The following is a 9,103-nucleotide window of genomic DNA, read 5'->3' as shown; positions in this document are numbered from 1 at the left end:
TTACAAGTGATACTGAAAATTTAAGATAAACCTGCTAGCATTAAAGAAGTCCTTGAGTTCTTGATGAAATATCTTGAATTGCTCCACAAATGCTTGATTATATTCTCTAGGGTTCTTTGTGATTTTAGCAAGCATAGCTTTTGTCGCAACCAAATCTTCAGGACCACCATTTCGGTGAAGCTTGTGTTGTATAGTGTGCTTAATTTGTAACTACCAAAAAAGAGCATGAAATAGGCAATCTATCATACATTAAACTGAAATGGGATTACATACTTGAGGTACTATGGGAAAACAACCTTGAGGTCATATGGGATGTCATTCCGGTGAGCAATATCTCTAATTCGAGTCAGAGGAACAGATGCAGTGAATTCAGCCTTGAAAGATGGCAAACATGGATGAATCTTACGGATTTCAAGAACTTCCTGTATATCAATGAAAAGTTATGGTAAAGAAGCAAGGGCCAAATTCTATTAGACAGCAAGACACAATATGTAGCAAATAAAACCAAACATTATATTAATTGACAATTGGAAAACTTCCAGAACAATTATTTTGTGTTGGAATTGAGTTTCACTCTGTTTTATTGGTTATAGTGAAAGCAATTATTTAGTTAATCATTTAGTTATGCTTTTTTGAGGTTAAATTTTTTTTCATAGATTGTTGATTATCTTCTAAAGCTTGGCGTTAATGAGTTCTTGCTACACACTAGTAATTGATATGCCTGAAAATTGAGCTGTGTTCCTGTTTTTCAGTGCACATCAGCTATCATACTGGTTACAAAATTGAAGAGCAAGGAAGAGAAAGAGGGATCACAAGTACAATCTCTAGCAGCCAAAATGTTGGTGAAAAATTACAAGTAGAGAGCTCATAACAAATTTCCTTAACTTAGCCTTGAAGAGCTTAATATTGTCATCATGATGCAGCATTTCTTGAAGATTCTTCTTATGTTAACACACTTTTAAATATTGATGACTAACTGTTGACTTTCTAGTATTTCTCTAAACTATAAATTATATATCTCATGTAAATGTTATGTAATAAAAAACATTTATTTTAATTTTAAATTAAGACTTTATTTATTTTTCAATTTAATATCAATGTTTACAAGAATTCTATTTTAATCTATAATTTCTAAACCATGAAACAAAAAAATACGCGGAGCATGCGGATGCAAAAACCAGAAAATTAAGTAAAGGACAAATGGTATATATAAAATAAACATCCACTTTAAAAAGAAAGGAACAATTCGCATAGACAGTAAAATGAACATCCACATTAGTTGATAAAAAATAACTAAGCAATTGACCAAAAATACCACTCGTGCATCATGTTTAAATGGCATAACTAAAACTCAACTTGAACTCAATCAAATTAAACTAAATCTAATTCAACCCACATAATAAAAAAATTACAGGCCATATGCAAACAAAATGCAGGAAATCAAGTAAAAGATAAATAATATACCCAAAATAACCATCTACTTTAGAATGGAAAGAACCATTTGCAATTATAATAAAATGAACATCCAACTTAGTTTAAATGGCTAAAGAAAAATACAAATTAGTATTTCTTTTACAAATCTAAATGTCACATAACTCTGCTATAACTTAATCACTTATATCTAACTACAACAACTCCAATCATACTTGAATTCAGTGAATGGTACACTAAATCCAATTCTACAATATGACTAAGTTTCGTCTCATCAGTCAGTCACACCCGTCACTTTCACGACCTGCAATCAAACACAACAAAAAAAAAACCAACCAAAGGAATTAAGTGACATATGGTACTATGACATAAATATCAGCAATATAAACCACCAAGAAAATGACTAACTTAAACAGGATTAAGCGTATTAGTAAAATTTCAGTTTATAATAGGCACCATGCTCACTATTTTTTAACAAATACTTCTAATCAGGTAAAATTATATTAAATTCAATCCAAATCACATAAACATCTAAATTAGAATGAAAATAACTATCGACCTACCTAGTAAAATGAACATCCGGCCTATATTAAAACCACTTTTAACAAATTTCAGTTTATAATAGGCACCATGCTCACAATATTTTTTAACAAATTCTTCTAATCAGGCAAAATTATATTAAATTCAATCCAAATCAAATAAACATCCAAATTAGAATGAAAATAACTATTGACCTACCTAGTAAAATGAACATCCGGCCTAAAACCAGACAGTGTAACCTGCAATAATGGTGGAGAGTTTAAGAGAAGAGGAAAAATAGCAAAAGCAGAATCCAATCATTGTTATTTGAAAAACAACAGCATGGGGTCATTACACAAGGAAATCAATTTCAAAACAACTTGCAACATGGTGAACATGTAAGATGAAAATCTCCAAAAAAATCTTTGAAATACATGTAGCAGCTCACCTCACGTTGTGATTGCTGTATATCACCATGTAGAGCTCTTGCTCCAGGCAACAAGCCGGCAAGCTCAGAAGCAGACTCTTTTTTCTCAGTAAATATAATTGTTCGGCCTCCACTGAAACAAAATCATAAGTTAAATAAATGCTTCTAAGTATTCATAAAATGATGTAGAAATAAGAAATGAATGACAAAAAAAATAGCCTACTATAACAGCGTATAATGTCTGGGATAAGCTGGGCCCTGGCAGAAACGTTACATGGAAGAACAATATGTCTAACATTGGTGCTAGCCTTCATTTTTGCATTTCCCACCAGATCTGCAATTTTTTTTATCTAGTTTCAGAAATTTTCCAGAAATCTGACAACAAAATAACATTTCATAAGGAAAAAATATATTGTAAGAAAATGAATTAGAACATAGGATGATGACAAAACATACATGTTTAACCCAGTCTGGCAAAGTAGTATTGAAAAGAAGTGTATGAACTTTGCTAACATCTTGTACCTTGCCTGTGAAAATCAAGGACTATTGTTATACTGAAAAAAGAAGGAAGCTACAGAGTAAAAAATCAAACACTGGCATGGAACATCAGTGGCCTCAAATAATTTATAAATTATAGATTTAAAAAAATGAAATTTGGCCAAAGAGGCAAAAACCAAACCAAATACCTAAAATTAGTTCCACATCTTCAACAAAACTCATTCTGAGCATCTCATTAGCCTCATCAAGGACACGGAACTTTAGCTGGATCAGGTCAATATTTTCCCTCTCTATATGATCCTATATAAAATCAACAATAGCCATTAAATAAACTGAAACTTCTACTATCAAAATTGGCAATAGGTATGAATCATATTGCAAAAATGAAAAACCATTATATGAACCCAACAAATATTATAAAGGCAATACCTTCACGCGACCTGGAGTGCCAACAACAATATCAACACCTCTCCTAAGCTTACTCTCCTGAGTCTGGTATGGAGCCCCACCATATATGAACAGCAAGAACTCAATCCCATTGCACCACCATAAACTTCAAAATTAGCATACACCTAATCAAAGAACATCTGAAACCTAGGTGTCAAACAAACATACACTATAGAGTAGAACGATAGCTTTATACTAATCTTTTGTAGTCCAAGAGGGGGACGAAGAGAAGCGTCGCGATCAGACAGAAGGAATGGTGGTGTTGGATTCATTGATGGCAGATCACAAGCAGCGCAAAGAAGACACGGCGTTCAAAGATGAGTATGGTGCGACACAGGTCCACACGGGCGTGCAGATGTCCGGTGGCAAGGCGATGGCGACAGGAAGCTCCTAGTCAACGACTGGCGCTCGATGGTAGAACGAGGGAGGCACGCTGGACGATGGCAGCAGTGAACACCAAGCGTGAAGGAAACACTCCACTCGTACGGGAGGACCGATTAGGTAGCGCCGACTGCTCAGGTTGCAGCGGACTTCATGGAGGTTGGTACTCCAGCGCCGGCGGTGGGGCTCTCTTCGGTGGCTGCTCGATCAAATTGGGGGAGGGGTTTCTGCTAGGTCAAAAGGAGAGGGGGTTAGACGAAGGAAGTAATAACAAATGGAGAATCCTAATTTCATTTGAATTTGAAATTTGAAATAAATAATAATTAATTATTTTAATTATCATTTGATTTTAATTATAAAATTATCTTCATTGTACACATTGTAGAGCAATTATATTGGCTCCCCATACTTTTCCAAACTAATAGCATCAATTGAGCAAGGTGTGATTCATCCTTTTCATGTTTTATTTCTTAATCGTGCTTCTCTCTAAATTCTCTCTTCTCACTCATGTCCATCTCACAAACTCCACATTAAAAACCAAAGTTTTCCCATGGTATAGTAAGCATGGAGGTATGAAGATCGAGCTTTGAGAGACTCCATTGTATCAAGGCTCGTGAGATCTGGCTCTCCTAGTGTGAAGGCTCATTAATGTTAGCCATGACACCAGATGGTGAAGAGATGAATCCAGACCAAAATCAAAGCTTTTCTGCAAACAATTTTCAGACGTTTGTGTAAATCATGAGCCAATTATCTGCGTTTCAAGCTCAAGCTTCCAAATCTAACGCGAATCCGATGCCAGATCCATCCAGACCTTACTTTGTACATGCAAGTAAACATCCAAGTATTCCTCTAACCACAACTCCTCTGAACACTAGAAACTATCATGTCTAGGTAAGATTGGTATGGATTTCTATAAAGTCGAAGAACAAGATTAGGTTTATTATGGAACATTGAGAAAGCCATAACAATGTGATCCAACCTTTGAGGCATGAGATAGATGCAAAACCATGGTGCTTTCATGGCTCTATGCTTTATTGAGCTCTAAGATAATGCAAAGGGTCATATGTTGTTATAATGCTTTTGAGTTTTGGGAAGATCTCAAACACCGATTCTACCAAGGGAAATGTTTAGAGTAGCAAAATTGCAAGAAGATTTGTTTAGTGTGAGGCAAGGAGAATTGTCGATCATAGTCTATTTCACCAAGCTTAAGGAGTTGGGAAGAATTAGACGAGTTCAGGCTAATTCCAACTTGTGAATGTATAAATGTGAATCAGAAATGGTTAAGAGATATAGTCAAGAAAGTTGTGTCATTAGATTCCTAAGAGGATTGAGTGTTCAATATGTTGATGAAGCCTCTTCTGAATATTAGTAATGTTTTCTCTTTGCCTCTGTAGCAAGAGAGGCAGTTTATCCATGTTTTTGAGAGTGATCTAGGAATTTTGGTGAATGCTGTTAGAATATAATTAAGATCAATTAGGATTAATTAGTATTATTTAGTATATCTAAATATTTATTATAGGAGATTACGTCTTTATTATTTTGATTCTCTTAGTACCTATAAATACCCTTTTATATTGTATCATTCTATACAACTTGAATATACAACTTGATTACACTCAATAATACACAAATCATTCCTCCAGTTTAGTCTTTTGTTTCTAACAAATGCAATGAATGCTGGAATACAAAACCAAAGAGATAGAAGACACAATAGAGGAAAAGGACAGATACGTGGTGGTAAATCACGGAGAGGAGGGAGAGGTCCTCCCAAAATTTGCACATACTATAGCAAAAAAGGCCACATTGTGAACACATGCTATCAAAAGTATGGTTACCCTCCATACATGCAAAGAAGGCATAAAGTGAACAATGCTAACATAAACAACATTGTAGTTGACAACAAAACTGTTGAAGAGACTGATGAATTTAGCAATGCCACCAAGCCTGAAGGAAAGAATCGTCTCAGTATCGATGGTTTGTTTTCTGAAAAGTAGAAGGAAGCCTTGATTTCCAACAACATGACCAAAAGCCCAAACCTCATAGTGAAAATTTTGCTCAAACTGTACTTGCACCATTCGTAAGTATACATCACTTACTTTCTATCACTAGTCATAATTTGCAAACACATCATTGGATTTTGGACACGAGTGCCACTGCACACATTTCCTCCTCTCAAACTTTTTCAAACTTACACTAGCCTTGTTATTGTTAAAATGCCAAATTGTTCAAAGGTTGTTGCAACAATTAGTTGAACAATATTTTTTTCAGTAGATTTTATCTAACTGATGTACTATATGTTCCTTCATTTACATTCAACCTCATTTCTATTTCAAAGGCTACTAACTTAATGCTTTGTACTTTTTCTTTTAATGCAAAATGGTATAAGATTCAGGAACACCTTACCTTGCAGATGATTGGAGCTACTAGCTAGAGAGGGATAGTTTGTACATATTGAGGAATGACAAAGAAGTTAATGACATCAGAAGTCAGAACCAAGAATTGCATCACTGCATCAATTCAAACAATAATTTCAGTTGCATTAGGAATATTGGCACTATAGATTAGAACACTTAGCATTGGATAGGATGAATAATATGAAAAAGAAGTTCCCTTTCATTGTATGTTCTGCTGACATGGCATTTTTTCATGCAATTTTTTTTATAGTTACAGTACAAATATGCCAAATGCAAATTTTGAATTAAATACATATTAACATTTGGAGACCAGTTGGCACCCTTTCTATTACTAGCCATAAATATGTTTTGACAATTGTAGAAGATAAATGTAGATTTACTTGGCTGACCGTCGGAAGTGACTCTCCGCTGGTATCCATTTGACATGACGAATTTCTCACCAAATCCATCGCTAAATCCGACGCTAAATCTGACTGTAATTGTCACCGCTAAATCCGATGGTAAATCCGACGATTCTCAGTATTTTTCTTGTAGTGTTCCTCAGTCTTGTTGCTACACTTGAAGAGAGAGGACACCATCTCAAAATAGCTACCATTCATCTCTTGACCACTCTGCATCTCTGCTGCCTACTTTGCCTTGGCAGGTTCATGTGCTGTTGCTCGGTCTGTCACAACCCACAGAGACAACACCTCATCTCGCTTCTTCTCTATGTCGCATCTACGCTTGCAGTCCCATGGAAAAAGCGCCACTGTGAGTGGTGGTGGCTTGGCCACGATTGAGGGAACATGATAGAACAGAACACCTCTTCTCACCGTCGTCGTTGTGTCTTCCACCATGTCTACGCTGTCAACCCAGGACTTTGTGAGTATCTGCTCTCCCTTCACAGAGGCGCCGTCCTTGGTGCCACTACCTATGGTCAGATCTGCCTTTTCTTTGTCCTTGATGCCGACCAAGATCACCGCGTGCGAGTTCAAATGTGGTGGCTTTGGTGGTGGTCGCGTCACCAACGCCACCCTTGCCCGGTCAAGATTTGGGTTCTCCATCTTCTCATTTGCGATGATGTCATTGCTGGCCATGAGTCTCTCGATACCGTCTAGTGCCACCGCTGATACCATAATATAACACCCTTACTATCAAAATGTCATGCTTCCGGCTACGTCACTCTGATAGTAAGAAGTATTACGATGACTTCATATATTTAATAATAAAATAAGAGCCTTTGACTCGAAATCGTATCGCTATTTTTTTTTTGAAAATTTGAAAGCTTTTTTTCACTAATACAAACATGCATATACATATATACAAAACATACAACTCTTATCTCTCTTACAAGATTATAATAATAAAGGCGAGGGAAATCTATAAAATATGTATACAAATAGAAGTAGCGTATTTAGGAACTTAACAAAAACTCTGCAAGCTTCCTCGTTAGTCTTGAAAAGACAAGTATGTAGGGAGTGAGAACATCGTCTTCGCTGGTTCTCAGTAGAGGAACTTTAAGAATTGTTGTAAGAAAATAGTTTTTGGTTGCACAAACTAGAGATTGCATTCCAGCATCATGGTCAATCACTCCCAAATCTGAAGACTCTAAATGTAAATCTAGCTTTTTTGTGTTTGGATTTGTTAAATTGTTGTTGAATATTAGAGTTTTTGATTCTGTTATTGCTTGAATTTTTAAATTTGTTGTGATTTTGTGTTCGGTTATGTTCTGAATCTGAGAAGTCTGCTGTGCTTGAAATTCTAGATCTAGTTGCTCTGCAATAAACCAAGCTTTCAACATAGATTTAAGATTTTAACTAAACACTTCTCTTTGAATTTAAGCTTTTAATCCAATAATGAAACATGAAAACAATAACTCAGAATCTGTGATATTAATGCTCTGTGCACAAGCCAACAATTCATCGTAATGTTCTAAAACTGTATTAGATTGTTTCCTAATCAAGTCCAGCAAGCCACCATAAAAATTGAAAATAGTGGTCAATGAAAGCACCATGGTAAGGTGGAGAATTTAGAATAAGAAAAAAATTAATCAATTATAGAGAAATTAAAAAAAAAAAAAAGCAAGAAGGAGCGTATAATTCCATTGATGAAATTATAAAGAAGGAAAGATACAAATTATTCAATTCATGGTTTTTTTATTCTATCACTATTACTCTATTTGTAGTAAATTCTACTCCTAATAAAATTTTTCTAATTGGACTATAGACCCATTTTTACTCCTTCCAGTTTGTTATTGTAGTTTTTGAGATGTGATGTAGTATAATTATATTCAAGCTAATAAATTGTAGCTTAGATGGCAGTTAACCCCCTTCCTTAGGGCTACACACGGATCGGATCAGATCCAATATTCGTACTTTTTGTACTTGGATCTGATATATACATTTGCAGATAGGATCGGATCGGATTTGATATATATCCGTAAAAATAAAAATATTTTTAATTTTAAAAAAATCAACAAAATTAAAAAAAATAGAAATTGAACCCTAAATCCCTAATTTGGCATCAATGTTTACACTACAATATATCAATTATAGGCACCACAACAGTAACAAAGATATACATTTCAAAAATTAAACGCATTCTTTTTAATAATAGAAATAGAAACAATGAATCAAAAGTAAAATAAACATAATTAGATCTAGAAACAACAAGCAAAAATAGATCTGTATTTCAAAAATCAAATATCAACAAAATAAAAAAAATAGAATTGGAATCCTGATTGAGCAGAAGCATATCTGCATTTTAGAAGCATAAATAAAATGAAGAAAGGATGCAAGCGACGAAAGAGTAGAGATGAGCGGACGAGTAGTAGTGATAAGCAAGGAGCAGTGATGAGCAGTGACAACGAACAAAGACGACGACGACTGCACCGATGGAGGAGACAACCACCGCGCCGAAGGAGGAGACGACAACGCGACAATGGAGATGGAGAAGTAGACGTAGTCTCAGTGGTCTGAGCTGACGACGGAGGAGACGCGATGATGAA

General features: G+C 35.2%; 1 pseudogene; it reads right to left on the bottom strand.

Annotated features, from left to right (window-relative positions):
- LOC107632645 (phosphoglucan, water dikinase, chloroplastic pseudogene) lies at window positions 1-926 on the bottom strand (annotated as a pseudogene).
- Window positions 927-9,103: the final 8,177 nt, after the last annotated feature.

Source organism: Arachis ipaensis, chromosome B3 (assembly GCF_059453495.1).
Source record: "Arachis ipaensis isolate K30076 ecotype BB chromosome B3, ASM5945349v1, whole genome shotgun sequence".
Lineage (NCBI taxonomy): Eukaryota > Viridiplantae > Streptophyta > Magnoliopsida > Fabales > Fabaceae > Arachis > Arachis ipaensis.
The sequence above is the reverse complement of the archived record's forward strand: the minus strand, read 5'-3'. Positions and strand labels throughout refer to the sequence as shown.